The 15,608-nt window shown below is 38.8% G+C and overlaps 1 protein-coding gene across 15 annotated transcripts in view; it reads right to left on the reverse strand.

Annotated features, from left to right (window-relative positions):
• The window catches only part of sulf1 (sulfatase 1), a 78,841-nt gene that overhangs the window by 33,542 nt on the left and 29,691 nt on the right, over positions 1-15,608 (reverse strand). For 7 of the 15 annotated variants that reach the window (XM_079601104.1, XM_079601106.1, XM_079601097.1 and 4 more), the window contains exon 2: positions 3,885-4,206. The exons of 7 other annotated variants lie outside the window; for them this stretch is intronic. The gene's annotated coding sequence lies outside the window, so the exon portion shown is untranslated. Of the gene's footprint in view, positions 1-3,884; positions 4,207-15,608 lie in introns of those variants that run through there. One more of the 15 variants, XM_079601110.1, reaches the window with a different exon arrangement.

A 15,608-nucleotide genomic window follows, 5' to 3' on the forward strand; every position in this document is an offset into this window, starting at 1 on the left:
AGAAATAGTTGCAATTATGACAAAAAGCAATAATGAACAAGTAATATTTTGAGATAGTCGCGAGTAATTTGCAATTGAAAATCACACCATAGCAACCAAACAGGAAAACCACAGAACCACTTCATTTGGATGGCACGACTCTCCAGTGGCTTGCCTGGCGAGACAAACCCAAAGCAATGAAAGGTTTATAGGCATTCCACTCAAGAGCAAGCCACAGCAGAGGTCAGACTCATATCCCCATGGTAAAGACGAGAAGGAGACATGAAAGCAAATCAAAGTCGTTCAGCAACCAAGTACGTTTGAGTCTGGATACATTGCATGCTTAGCTGTCAGGTCCAAAAGAGGCCTTTATGGACCCACTCAATTCATTCTTGCAGAAGTTTAATACAAATATTAAGAAAGAAGGTTGGGAGGTTAGATTTTTTGAAAGCATTGCATGCTGTCTTTTATTAAGTGAGCTGTCGGCAAAGCTGCCTGTCTTTTCTCTTTCCCCTAATTGGTTTTCTATTTCTATTCTGAATTAGCGGAGAATGATAGTGTGTCTTGCCATGATATCACATCCTGGCGACATTCTTTTTGAGTCTCCTTCACTTCAATGCATCCTCCTGACGGCTGCTTAATTGCATGTGATCTTGCCAGGCCCTTTTTCTTTCAACCATAATTAGGATTGCTTCTTCTCTGCAATATTTTACAGCGGAATTGACATGGTATGGATAATGTCACAATGGTGGCCGGGACCTCTGACCTCCACTGATCTACTCTTAGGAATAAGCATTTAAGGCCTTTCTTTGGACAAGCCAAAGAATGGGCAGTGGACTCAAGTTAGACAGCTACAATGTGAACCTCAAAGGTCAATAATGACTGGCTGCTACACTTTAATTATCATGATCCCAAGGGATTCAAGTAGTCAGCGCCTAACTCTAGAATGCCTCTCTGAATTGAGGGCATTACTGTAAAAACGAAAAATGTGGAGAGACCATTGCCAGAACCATTGAGAACCTCTAGATACTGTCTGAAGTTGCCTCAAAACCTTTCCTTTATGGTGGAGATAGAGGAACCACTAGTCGCCACATGCTTTGGAAAGAACAGCTATATCTGCCTAGAGATTCTCCTAATGGTTCTTACAATGTGGCAATCTGAGGTACTCAAGTATCTTTGCATTTTACAGTTGATTCGCCTACCGTGACCTGATGCAATAGAGTGATGCATCAGGGACTTCAAGCACTTGGGGGCGCTATTGAGAGCACCATCTGTGGCAGTGTTTCCCATGAGTCTGTTGTTCCTAATGCAGAAAGCACCATCCAAACATCATGACCTCCCCCCTTCCCTCCTCCTCTATGAAGAGAGATCAATAACATTCACAGTGAAATTATAAACCGTACACCCAAAGCATATAGGACTAAGAGCCACAGATAAGCGAGACAACATCATGCCGAAGCATTGTCAACTCTCAATTACAGCCTTGATGTCACCCACCCTTCCCTTTTAAATTACCACCTCACTTCCTGCAGGAACACTATTATTAAGCAGAGATAAACAGATACTACACAGTGTGGCTCAATTTCCTCTCTCACTGCCTATCTAAACAAGACTTTTAAATGTCCATGTGGTGGGAATGGCTGGTTAACTAACTCAATGGTGCTCCTCAGAGGATCCTGGGAACAGCTGGCACTGGTGACCACCTCCACATGCTGCCATTTTTCCAGCACTTGACAGAAAGGATCGTACATATGGGCTGTTAAATGTCCAGCACCCTGGCAACTGTGATTTGTTTGACAGAACAGCAGTGAATGTATGCAACTAGTTAAAGGCAAAGAGGCATTTTATAAACGGCACAAGAGCCATGCGGCATAGTGGCACATGGGTTCCCGCTGCTTTTGATTTGAGTTGGTAAGTGAACACGAATGGCAGGGGTCAAATACTTAACATGTCGAAAGCTTCAGGAAAACTGAGAAGAGGCAGGATATCAGACCATAGAGTTTGAAATGGTTATTGACAGTTCGACAAAGATTCTCTCTCACTCTCACACAAACATGCTCACGCACACACACAGCTTAGAGTTCATGCTCTCTCGTGATCCCACTCTCACGGTACAACTGATCCCCGGTCTAACTCTCCAAAAGACTGAACAGCTACTGAAACAATATTAGTGTTGGCAGACCCAAATCTAGAACTGCAAATTATTCACAACAGCTGCGGCAACTGTTTAGACTGACACAAAACCACAACAATCTCTCAAAGATGCTGGGATCAAGATCATATATCCGTTTAGCCAAATCTGAAAATGTCATTATTTACTCACCCTTGTGTCATAACAAACATGTTTGCATCTTATATGGAAAACAAATATAAAATATTTCTAATTTTGTGTTGCAATGAAGAAAGTGAATAGGGACCTGGGCTGTCAACCACAAAAATGTACCACAAAAATGAGAAGCAGGCCTGTATCTTTAAAAACTAATTGCACTTAGAGAAAGTGATTGATGAAGAACTGCAACTGACAAGTTTACGGCATGGCTCTGTTCACAGAGAACGAACAGGTCAATGGTATTGTCTGCTTTCAAACTTAACCAAGGGTTTGAGACCATAAACAGTCTTTAGTTCAGATCTCCTCAAAGACCTCAGAGCTAAAACACCTAATTACATATGGCTCATGTTAAAGAAATGTAATGAAAAGCAGTTTTTGGCGACTAATGCAACCCATCAAGATTAATTTAGCAAGGTCATTTTTAACCTCACACTAAATCAAATCCACTTGTGCATTAAATTGGTTCAACGAAAGGTAACGTCTGCATAAGCTTCATCTCTCAAATGATTTTTCAAACACTAATGAAGTCACAGCCAAACAAATCCAGCTAATAAGGCATAACTGTACATCTACAGAAACGAAAACACACTGAACGAAAAGAAACAAGTTTCTCAAATCACGTCCCTTCATAATCCTGCAGTCGTCACTGGTAATGACTGCCCTCATTGTAAAATCTCAACACTAGTGCTGATGTATTTGTGGTTTTCTCAAATGAATTTCAGTATGTGAGTGAGTGAGTGATGTTGACATGGCTGATTAATGTGTGTAAATAAACATAATTCACACAACTCTGTCTTTGTGGCATTCCTGGCATCATTCTTCTGCCCCCCTTGCCCTTACAGCTGTACAGTCCCCTCAGCAAACACCTCACGCTGTATACATGCCCGGCAGCAACATATTAATGCTAGACATCTAGTTCTTCATTGGCAGTTCTGCCCTTTTTGGTTTACTGGAGTTGAGTGAAACTTGTGGCATGATTTCTTTAGAGGCACCCCGCCATTTGCATATGTTGCAACCTGGTCCAGGGGATGTTCTTAACACCACATTTATTCAGTATGAAGACAGTGTCCGCTTAATGCAGGACACAGCTTATTTAAACAACTAATGCTAAATTGAATGGATTAAACTTGTTTGCCGGCAACATGTGCAGGGATCAGTCTGAAAAATTGTTTGTGCAGCAAGGTTTAGCTTTCACTTCAAATCAAATTTATGTGAATGCATAACTGGCGCAGTCTAAAGGTCATGATCTATAGTGAGATGTTCCCTTCAACCTTTTAGCATGACAGAAACGGCAATTAAATCGAGGTTAGCAAAAGGGGATGTCATTTTCATGAAGTGAAAATCCAATTACATGGTTCATTAAAACTTGCATAACACGCAAAAAGACGTCTCTTCAGTCAGAAACACTCATTCAGAAACACCCCTCTTTAAATCCAAAACCTGACAGCACTTCAGTTTCACATAAGAGAATCAAATAAGACAGCCAAAAACATTTAATACAGATGAACTAAAAATTCCAGACCCTCCAAGGAAAAACAAACTAGTTGGAGAGAGTGAGAATCTGAAGTGTTAGTACCTGGATATCAGTCTTGCTCATGGAGTTGATCCTTCTCTCGCTGTGGGTTGCTCGCTCTTGAGCTCCTCAAGAGTGTTTGTGGGGACCACACTGCTCCTGGAAGACAACCTTCCTCCTCTAATCCGTTCTCCAATGTGATGACACACACTAACCCCAACCATCTGTTGAAACACGTCGTCCAGCACTCAGCACAGTGGTGCGTCAAGACAAACTACCCAGTCCAATCAGAGAGGGTACTGGGTGGCTCTTCCCAGGCTGGAGGCAGGGACAAGGACATAAGGGAAACACTAGTCAGAGATGTCTAAACTCCAGCCACGGTAACCTGAGATGTAGAGAGAGAGAGGGAGGAGAGGAGAAGAGGAGGGAGGGGATTGAGAATGCGAGTGAGGGAGGGCAGCACGTCTATGAACATTTATGTTGCCACTTGTAGCTCACAGGAATCCCATAGAAGCAGCCTGGGGTCTCACTCGCACGTATAGTTGAAATGCAGTACCTCTAACGCATAGATGGGGTAAAAAAATAACTCCACAAAAAGAGTATGGTCAGTTAAAGAAAGAACAACTTGTATAGACCACAATGCACTGCTGTTTGTACTACACTGTTACATCTGCCCAACTCACACCTCCCTGTTATAAATCTTCAGCTGTCTCGGCAGCATTCCTGTCCTTCGCAATCTACTGCCTTAAGTTAAGCGAGAAAGAGATTTTCCAGAGATAAGACACTGAGCCAGGATCATTAGCGCCATTTAGTTTCATTTATTTTAGCTACTGTCATTTGTAATGCTGTGTGGGATTTAAATAGCTTCACTGTAATTTATTTGAAGACAGGCTAAATAATCAATGTTTATAGCATACTTTCCATTGAGTTTTACTTTAGTGAAGCATTTGCTTTACGGTCAATGGCAGAGGAAAGTCCAAGAAAAGAAAAGGAAAATACAATGAAAAAAAAATAATTTTTGAAAAACTTTCAACTAAAGTCTTAACAAAAGTTTAAATTTAACAGACTCTAAAAATGTTGTGTTGGTGTGACCAAGAAAAAGGTGTAACACTTTATATACACATCTTAACCAATATATTAAATAGAAAGTTTCAGAAAGTTAATTCATATTAATTGTATGAATTACATTGACATTGTAAAACGATCTAACCTTGTCCTGAAAAAAAGCTTTTTTCTTCATAGGAACAGAAACACAACCCTGACTTTTTTTTTTACTTTTTAAAAATCATTTTTTTATAAAGTAAATTAATTCCAATATGACACGTTGTATATATTCATTGCAATTTAAATACCTTGTGAATATTTATAAAAAAATAAAAATAAAAAGTAATTCCTGCCACTGACCCTTAACCACCAAGACTCAAGAAAAAACGTTTGAATGTTGGTGCACTGACAATTGAAAGCCAATCATTTCTCATTCTCATGTTAGAAGGTCAATAGAAAGTGGCTTTTCTTTCATGAAACTTATAAACTTACAGCTCAATAAACATGCTAACCCTGGTTCTGTGCTATCTTAGCAACTGAGTTCATCAGTTGAGGAAATGAAAACAAAGGCTGCTAAGTGACCTATTAGCATTCTTTAAAGCTGCTTTCACACCTGGTAAAAGTTTCAGTTATCCCAGACCAAACTCAAACACTGATCAATCTTCACTTGTGACAAACCTCTCAAAAGCCCCAAATCAAACAAACACTGTGAGCACGTCATCACGTACCCTACTCAGGTAGCCAAAGAGAAGACTAGCACGTCTTATACTTTAAATCTACATTTGTTTCATCTTTCATGTGTTAATGGGTGTCAATCTGGGAGAGATACTTGACTGGTGACAGTTTCAGGAGAGGCTGTAAGGGAAGATAAGAACCAGCGGACGACAAAACATGAGTTTTAGCATAGCATATCTAATGGAAAAAACAGTGACTCAGGTTTGATACCACCACACAGGTTTTTTCCTTCTACACAACCAGCGTGCAACTCAAAGAGTCTCGTTTTTAAAGGGTTTCCAATGCAACAGGACACAAATTTCCAGCAAATGCATTCAACACATCTTAATTCCATTTGCATGCTGTTGTGTGACTCGCTCTGATCCATTTTCCGGCCAGCGTGTTCAGCGGAACTACCGGGTGAAAACAGATACTTCCAACATTTTAGCAGGATTCTCATTTTCACTGCTGTTTAAATGCGCAGGATATTAGATTAAGAGCAACAAAGGCTATTTTCATCAGGGGCATGAAAACCCCCGGTCTTGGTTCACATGAGGTTTGGAAAAAGGGGAATGAGATGAGGGCTTCAGGGGAAGAGCTCAAATTAGATTGACTGAATTCACAAAGTGTGACCCCACCCCCTTACAACTACACACTTAGTACATGCCGCACCTCAAACCCCAAAGCCAGCCCCCCCAACCCCCACTATTTCTAAAAGCCTTTGAGGGAGAGAAGTGGCAAACAATCCTATTCTTTAGTGGACTCACTGATCACTGACAAGAAATGTCTCTTATTGTACCAGAAGGCATGGTGTTTTGTTAATCAAAAACAAGGTTTCCCACATTTTTGTCAGCTAAAACCCCTCCGTCCCAAGACTAAAATAAACCAATCTTTGATCTCAAAGGAACTGAAAGTATCTTTCTAAATATAAATGACATCTTTTAGAAAATTTTAATTGAATTCATTTGTCAGTCATAGCCTTGTGAGCAAGCGCTCTGAAATACAGTAAAACAGTGCTTCGAAAGTCATGAGTTGGGTCCTCTCTGCTCCCCCAAAAATCGTTCTACCCTTGCACTGTCATCGAAAAAAAGAAAGACATTTAATGTATTTCGGTCTAAAAAAAAGTCTGCAGTTTCTTTGCAAACCTCTAGGTTTGAAGTGGGATCTGCGCCAGGTTTTACAGGGGTAAAAAAAAAAATATATACTTTTACATTGTCAAAAATGATACGATCAATAAGTTATGCAACATGTTTTTACATTGCTTTAACTCATCAAAATAACTTTTTTCATAAGTTGTACAAGATTTTGCTCATTTATTTATTTCTTTAAATTTAATGCAATTTATATTGAAATGACTTAAACATCCAAGTTGATTGTACTTTTTTTTTACAGTGTAGTACAAAAAAATGATTCAAATAAATAATTTATCAAAACTCTAAGAAAAGTGTCTAAGAAATGGTTGGTACGTGAATCCATAGACTAAAAAATCCTTAAGGATCTTTGAGCCTACGTGTTTGAGGCCTCTAGAATAGGACACTATGAACTGTTCTTGTGTCAGTTAAGCCTAAAGACCCTGCAGGAGGTCACTTAGGCTGTGCAGAGCAAAACCAAAAAAAAAAGTCCCCCTCCCAACACACAAAAGAGGGACACAGAATTAACCCCTGCAAGGGCCCTCTCCCATCTACAAGCCTAAATGAGCCTCACAGGTGCAGCGAGAACCTTGTGCATGTGTATATCAGCTAGAGGGGGCCTACTTGGTTCATTTATCTCATTCATTATGCTTGGATGAGATTCAGTGTCTTTGGGCCAAGGGGGGAGAGAGAGAGAGAGAGCGCATGAACAGGCTCTAAACATAAATGACATTTGTGGTGTTGTCTTCCACGGTCTCGAGTGCCAAAAGCACGCGTGCAATGCAGTCGCACTCTGGATCAAAGACTTTATAGAGTCAGCTGCCTAATGCTTTGACCTCAAGCATGCTCTGATCTCAGCAAATAAGCCCATCTTGAAATATCCACATCTTTATCGCCAACGTACAGTATATGAAACGGCTAAGCTTAGGTGTCAAACACAGAACACATACCAAAGGGTAGAGCGTTTTCACTTTGGATGCACCAAAACTCAAAAGCTATTCAGAAACATCATTGAATGCCATTCATCAGACTAGGACATCACTCAGATCAAACGGTAAACCAGTAGGCTAATTGCAAACTAATTGCACCACTTTGATATCCCAGACAACTGTCACCATTGTCAGCACCGTTCTTTGAGATTCAACATCAAAGCCGGTTGCTAGTTAACGTAATTATCAGTATACAGACAAATGTCATGTGCCACTGGCTCTAATCAACCAATAACTATGGGGTGGAACCTCAATTATTGAAACTTAAACCAAAGTAATTTCACCCTATTACTACAAAGTGTGTTTACCCACTGTCAAAATGACATTAAACTACTATTTGCATATCTGTCTCAATCTTTTCTTTTTTTTTTCTTTTTTTTTACAGAGAGCGGAGGGGGATTCATGCCTCACTAGAGCCAAATAATTACCAATAACAGACCTGCTAATGTAAGGAAACTTCTCCAGAGAGCTATCACATGTAATAGCAGTTAAACTGCTTAGCTAAGACTCAACATACTTTTATTTCTTGACAAAACATTTCTGTGCTTCAGATCAGGGGAAGCGAACTTAAAGCTAATTGCCCGCACATGTCCTAGATTGACCGCTCCGCGGATGGTTCCTTTTGCCAGAAAAATTAAGAGCGTTGTCAAGTACTTTCTTGGACAAAAGTAACTATAAATTCCTCCAGATCCCAAGCAATAACCATTTTCAGCTTTAAGCCGAAACAACTGTCGGAAGAGAGTGTTACTTTAGCTGTTAGGCTACATGGCTGCCATGTGCAATCAGGGAACGAGCGCACAGGCTACTTATTGACTAACACTTCAAACGGTGTATTGGTTTCATAGGCCCTCATTGCCCGTCGAGTTTGAAACCGAATATAGAAGTCATTTCCTCTGTAGTCTTTATCAGAACCATCATCTAGATACACAATATGGGCCCCTCAGTCATGTTGGGCAAGAAAACTTCTGCATGGTTAAGTACATTAGCATTTCTGAAACAAATTATTGCAGCCAAGACATGTACAAAAGTTTAGAACATGATTTAACTTAAATCACATTGGAAATTCATTCAACTAAATTACCTATTGAGGTTATTTTCTATAAAAATACAACTATAAATGGCTATGCGCTATAAATTCCAAACCATGACGTACTTTATTATGGAGTGAAGGCAATTAACCTTTATCTGTGCAACATTCTCCCTACCACTTTGCTGTTGGGTTCTGTCAGGTTGATGCACTTTCAAACCCAGGTTGTCTTGACCATTGTTTTGACGAACGACGACATTGATGTATTGGGTGAAAGGAATAGACTATTGTCCAGACTGTCCTGGGGTTTGTATGCCCCTAGCATGCTTAGTGGCACTAAAGAATCCCAAGATCCCTTGAATCCCTCAGGCTCTGTCACTGCTCAGCGCTCAAGAAACAGTAAAGCACAGTGTGGCATGACAGCATGTGTAAATTATTAGCCCATGGGAGCCCCACATGTAAGAATAAAGCGATACTAATCTTGCATACATAGCAGATGGGAAGCAGCTGCAATGGAGACAGAAAGATCCTGCAACATTCTTCCACTGCAGGAAAGACACCTCAAGCAAGGGTCATTAGTGGGAACCACTATCTCCAATGGAACAGGCTTTGAATTGGTGCATTGTCAGAGTGAAGGGCGGAAGACAGAAAAGTATTCCTCCAGGACAAGAAAACTCCCATCCTCTAAGACTCTAGGAATGAGACAACAGAAAAACTAGGTCAAATACATATCAAACATTGTTATTTGTCACTATAAACAACAATGAACAGTCACAAAATCAATGCCAGTAAAGGCCAACAAGGAATTCAAAAATTCTTGCAAGATAAAGCACATTATATGGTATAATTTAATTTCAGCCCTAAAGTGGGACTAATTAAGTTAGGAGTCATTCTAATTAAGCTCACTTGAATTTAAAATGTCTGAAACCAGCACAAACGGAGCACTTATGACACAAAAAATTATTGAGAGACCAGGGGAAAGCTTTAACATTTCTGCAGCTTTTTTTTTTAATGAAATCATACATTAGCAGGTTATCAGGCCTGACACCAGGCTAATGGAATTTATTTTATTATTTTCCTGTCCTGCCAACCTTTCTCCACAGGAAAAGACTTATGGCACCTCATGAAAAGTAGTTACAGACCTTCATTCACATATGTCTCAATTTATAGAAATAATAAACAGTACTATTTAGCATAATACATGCAATTCATTTGTTTACAATGCAAATTTATACTCTGAGTACAAATTTTGCTTAGATAAAAGCCAAAATGCATCCATGTAAAAATGACAGTATCTGACAGTTAAAAACAAAACAAAAAAAGTAAATAGAGCAGCTACATTAACTCTTACAGGCCTTAACAACATCCCATTCCTAGACTACATCTGATCCTTAAACAGGTCGAGGAAAAGGTCAGCACAGAGGTCACTAATCTAAATGGACATCATGGATTGAGCAATTACAGTTTTAAAGGCTTTGAGTCTGTTGCAAACTCTACTACCTGCAAGTACATTCTCCCCATTTAAAAAGTGGATTCGTATGAAAAAGGGTTTAGAAAAAGTTCAGAAGCATTTGCACATGTTCTGGATTTTTTGCAAACACTTATGCACTTACTAGTGAATGAGACAATGAATTCCACATTCACCCCAAACATAAGTGCCTTCTGGGTTATTTGGTGAACTTAATTTGAACTTTTACTCACCCTACTAAACTTTTAAAGTTTCCAAAACTGTATCAGAGATCTGATATTTCTATCTTTAGGGATCACTAGATCCCAGCTACTTCCTCTAGCTTTCTCATCCCAGGCAAATAATGCCCTGCGTCCGGAAGCATGGTTTAATCCTCTCAGACCCAGAAGTGAAAAGAAGGAACAAGACAGAAAAGGCAAATCCTCATGTGAGGAGGCCCTGTCCGCACTTCGACATCCTCAAATGGCTGGTTGAGTATAATCCCTAAAAGCATGCCGCAAGCAGGTCATTGACAGAGAGAATTAATGTTTGGTGTGTGTGTGTGAGGTGGATAGTCATCTAGATAACGCTAACCCCCCGCACAACCTTAGAGGTTGCTTAGGGCAGTGATAAGAAGATTGGAAAAGGACTGCTAAATGCACCAGGACAGCTGAAGAGCAAAAGGACAGTTCAGGACTAAAGATGAGATAAAAGGTGAAACGTTTGAGGACAAACCAAAACTAATGTTTTATTTTTCAATTAAAGGGCATATTATTTACATTTACATCTATGCATTTGGCAGACACTTTTATCCAAAGCGACTTGCATTGCATTTCAAGGTACACATTTACATTCTTATTAGTTTCTTATTTAGTTAAATACTGTAAAAAGTGCAAAAAAGTATTTTTTTAATTTAAATTCACTATTTAACTCAAAAATAATTTGTGTATTTATTGAATTTATTTAAGTAAAATAGTTTAAAAAAACTAGTAAAACCAAGTAAATGAAAAGCCAGTCAATTTTTAAAAAAATAGAATTACAATAAAACAAATTTATAAGTTAAATAGTAAAATAAACAAACTTAAGTAATAAAATGCTAGTTAATTTTCTTCTGTCTGCATCAGATATCAACCAGAAGTACCTTTGTTTGGACATGTGAAGACATGTTCAATGTTCAGCTACACTGGATACTCTGAATAAGGTCTTTACATGACCCAAAATGTAAATAATTACAGTGTGATACTGTGAGCTTATCAGTATACGGGCCAATCATAAATGATTCCCAATGCCTTAAGTCTTGACATGTAATATATTACGCAGATTTGGACCTCACACACATACTATGCACAAACAATACATTGTCATACAAGTGCATTGCTCTTTGTGCAGAACCATGAGTGGTGGGAAAAGATGGCAGTGGCTGTGGCTTTTTAATTCTAATTTCAGCCTTCGAGTAGAGGAAGCGACAAGGGTCCCGCGAATAGTGATTGGCGTGAGAGTAGGAAGCTCTTTAATTTAGACTTTTTTTAGAGGAGGAAATAATTACCACGGAGCATTACCGTTAAACAACAACAGCTCAAGCACTGGGCTTTTTCACATCACCACTTATTTACAATGTTTATGAGTCCTCTCTTCTTATGAACAGAGCATTCGTATGAAAATAGATGCGGTGAGTGCCAGCAAAGCCCTCCAGCGTCCTGCCTCCCTCCCCTCTCACAGCGCTCACACCTGGCTGTTTATGAAGGGGCAGTTGAAAGGGGACATTATGGCCCTGTGCTACAATAGAGGACGTCTGCGCCCAGGCCTCTCAGAGAATGGACGCAGCTGCCACGCTGAGAATGACCACGTTTAAAGGTCCTCGTCACAGTGTGTGTGCGTGCCTGTGTGCGAGATAGCATTAAATGATGGTGAGGGGGTTGTTCAACTCAAAGACTCATGGAAAAATGTGTTTAGTTAAGAAAAATTAAATACTGGGAACTGCTGTCATTCTTCTGAAAATGGTCTAGAAGCATCATGACTCGTTTAAAATTAATTTAAAACGCAATTTCCAAACAAATAAATCACGAATCTAAAAAAATATATTATAAATTATTAAAACAAAAAACAAAGAAATAAATGAGATTTTTGAATATCTTTATCAATCTTTGATATTTAACTTGTATGTTTCAAGATTGTAAATAAAAATTAAACCAAAAGATTGAAAACAGATAAATAAAATTAAGATAAACAAACAAACTTTGGCATATTACTTGCATGTTTTTAATAAAAACAAACATTTATTTGTATGTAACATGCAAGTTAAAAAGCAAAAGATACTAAAGTTTATTTATCTTATTTATCTATTTATTTAATGTTATTGATCTTTATTAATTTATTTGTTAAATCTATTAACATTTTTATTTCATTAATGTAAATTGATTACATAATTCAATAATATAGAACATAGAAAAATAAATAAAATGATTAAATAGTTAACAAAAACTTTGGTTTTTAATATTTAACATTTTTATTTATTCATTTGTTTATTTATTTAAAACAAAGTATTGATGTAGAAAAAAAGGAAAAAAAAATAGTCACTGATATTTTAATGTTTAATAGCCTATATAAAAATATGTTTAAAAAAAGTTATACTGTATCTGAGGTCAAAAAGAAAAAAAAAAGCCACAAAGATCACCACAGAACATCTAAATGGTCCATTTTCTTTTCTACTCGTCACTTTTACTACCAAATGTGAACTGCAATGCTGTGGCCAGGAGCGGTCATCTTTTAGGACATTGAAACAGATCACATGGGCTTGCCCTGCAACAGGTGCAAATTCCAGTAATACCTCTGTGTTTGGGAGTATTGTGCTTTTATCGGAGCCATTCCTGTTGCACATGGCGGATAACCGGCCTTGATTCAGAACCGGTATAACTCTCTCTTCAGTTTCAAAAACACAAGATTTGTCTGTTTCCCCAATAATAATTCACAGCCTGATGTTAGGACTGTGAGGCCAGGGCTATATTTAGCCTTTGTGCATGTGTGTCCATCTACGAGCAGGAAGCCCACTACATCTTTAAAGGCGCTGGTGGGGCTCTGCTGTCATCTCGGTGCTAATTGGGTGCCCATTTAAACAAAAGGCAATAAACAATGACCAGAGAGGAACCTCTTGACAGCCATAAAAAAGCCAGTTTGTGAGGAAGAAGAAATCCTATTCTAACCCCCAATGACAGCCACTTTCCCCAACAAGCTAAGAAAAGTCCTCCATTTAAGGAACGAGAGCTTGACATGGATCAGGTTCATCTCAGCAGGAGGACATACTGTTCTTAGAGCTTCCTCTGAAATCAACCATGAATGCAGTATTTCATGCAGATTTGGGGGTTGCATTAACATGTGACGTACAATCTGACAGAATGTTATGCAACCCGAACCAGAAATGCATAATGTATCCATAGTCCCATAAAATCACGCCACACTAAATCTTTTATAGTCGTCATAACAGTTGTATTCATAACAATATAGTTGTATTCTTGTCTGGAGTTTATTTACTCAACGGCACCCCTCCAAAATTCTCAAAATAATTCAAAAGTTATTTTATTATCTTTAATATACTATTAAAGTTAGGTTTTATATTTTGTGTTTTAATTTTAGTTATGTGTCACTTTTATCAGTTTGTTTTCTTTTTAAAAATACATTAACTCAAGTATATATATGGTTTAATGTAGATCTTATTTCATGTAAATGTACATTTTGATGGTTTTAGTTTATGATAATAACCTTGATTAGCACAGCATGCAAAAACAGTGAATGGCAGTGTGACTTTTCCAGCCAGATGGGCAGTCCAAGGAAAACCTCCCGCTAGTGGGTGATCTGGCTTTCGCACCACTGGTGTGAGCATTCTTTGGAACAAAACAACTAATAATCCCATTAAGCCACATAATTTCCTCTGGTACACATTCTTTGACCAAATGGCAGAATACAACTTGCAGAGTCAAAAGAAAAAGAAAAGGGAAGGACAGTGGAAGTGGAAGCTAAAAAAAAGAAGAGAAAAAAAAGAGAAGAGGTTATACTTTTCAGCTGTGCAAGTGAATGAAATGTAAACAGTGCTTTAGGGAACAGCTTTAGATCTTAGCAAACATTGCTGAGGCTCTCTGTTCCACTTTGTAACCCTACTGGCTGGCAGGGAGCTCAGCCTCTTGTCAAGCACTGTTCTTTTGTAGTGCTCCCCTGACACTCAGCCAAGCTTCTTTCTCAGGATGTGCTTGCATATGCATGAAGGAAGGACCGGCCGGCCGGCCTCACCCCCGCCAGTAGAAGCCAAAACTCTGCACTCTATCCTGGACGGAAGTACATTTCACTGCCTTATTAGCAGTTCCTGAGCTCCTCACATGATAATTTGAAGAATAGTTCGACATCAAACCCAGAACATTCCCCATCCACTGTCTTGGAACACCTACCCACATTTCAGATCAGAAAACAAGAGAAGTAAATAAAAGAATACTTATACAAGCCCACTTCCTCTTAAAAGAGATCTTGATGGAGATCTTGTGTTTTCTGCAAAACGGTGAAAACAGATCAATCTAGTTTATTCCCCCCTCCTTTCCTCTCCTGCCGACTATCATCCTTGTTTACTTCTCATTCTCAGTTATAGATAGCAGCAAGTCAGAACGCTTGATTTTCAGGTGATTTCCTCCAGCCGATGTAGAGGGCTGATTCAGATCCTGCATGTTTAGACAGTGCTGAGGACTGAATGGAGGCTGGGGATATAGTGCAGACCGAAATTGGCAATGGTTTTCTCCATGACAAAAACTAAAATTCCCCTTCTCTCCATACTGGACATGGATACACCACAGAATTAGTTAGAAAAATGATCATGTCATCATTTACTCACCCTCATTTTGATCCAAACCTGTATGACTTTCTTTTTTCCTGTGGAACCCAAAAGAAAAACATCTTTGTCCAAACCGTTTCTTGACCCCATGGATTTTCATCGTATGGACAAAAACAGCTGAAATATTCTTCAGAACATCTTTTGTGTTTCACAGAAGAAAGGTTCAGAAAAACAGTAAATTACCATTTTCATTTTGGGCGAACTATTCCTTTAGTCTAAAAGCAGGATGGCCATCATCTGCAATTCTTTGTCAATCCCAACATGGGATCTCAGAGCACTGAGGTCACAAATCCAAAGAGACTTTACACATTAAACAACTACAACGAGCTGCAAGTCTCTCTCACTCATATACTTAGAGAAAATTTGATGTGCTGTATTATCCTTTTCTAATCATTCAACAGTCATTTGGTGAACTTTAACTTACTGAAGAGTGTCTGTGTTGGGTAAGTTTCCAGTGAGACAATGCAAATTTAGGCCTGTACTGTCTCCATGCCTTCATTCAGGTCTAGGTAATGGTTTCTTCCATGACAAAATCATAAAATTCCCCTTCTCTCCACATTGGACAT

The sequence above is a fragment of the Phoxinus phoxinus genome (assembly GCF_949152265.1).
Source record: "Phoxinus phoxinus genome assembly, chromosome: 24".
In the NCBI taxonomy this organism is placed as follows: domain Eukaryota; kingdom Metazoa; phylum Chordata; class Actinopteri; order Cypriniformes; family Leuciscidae; genus Phoxinus; species Phoxinus phoxinus.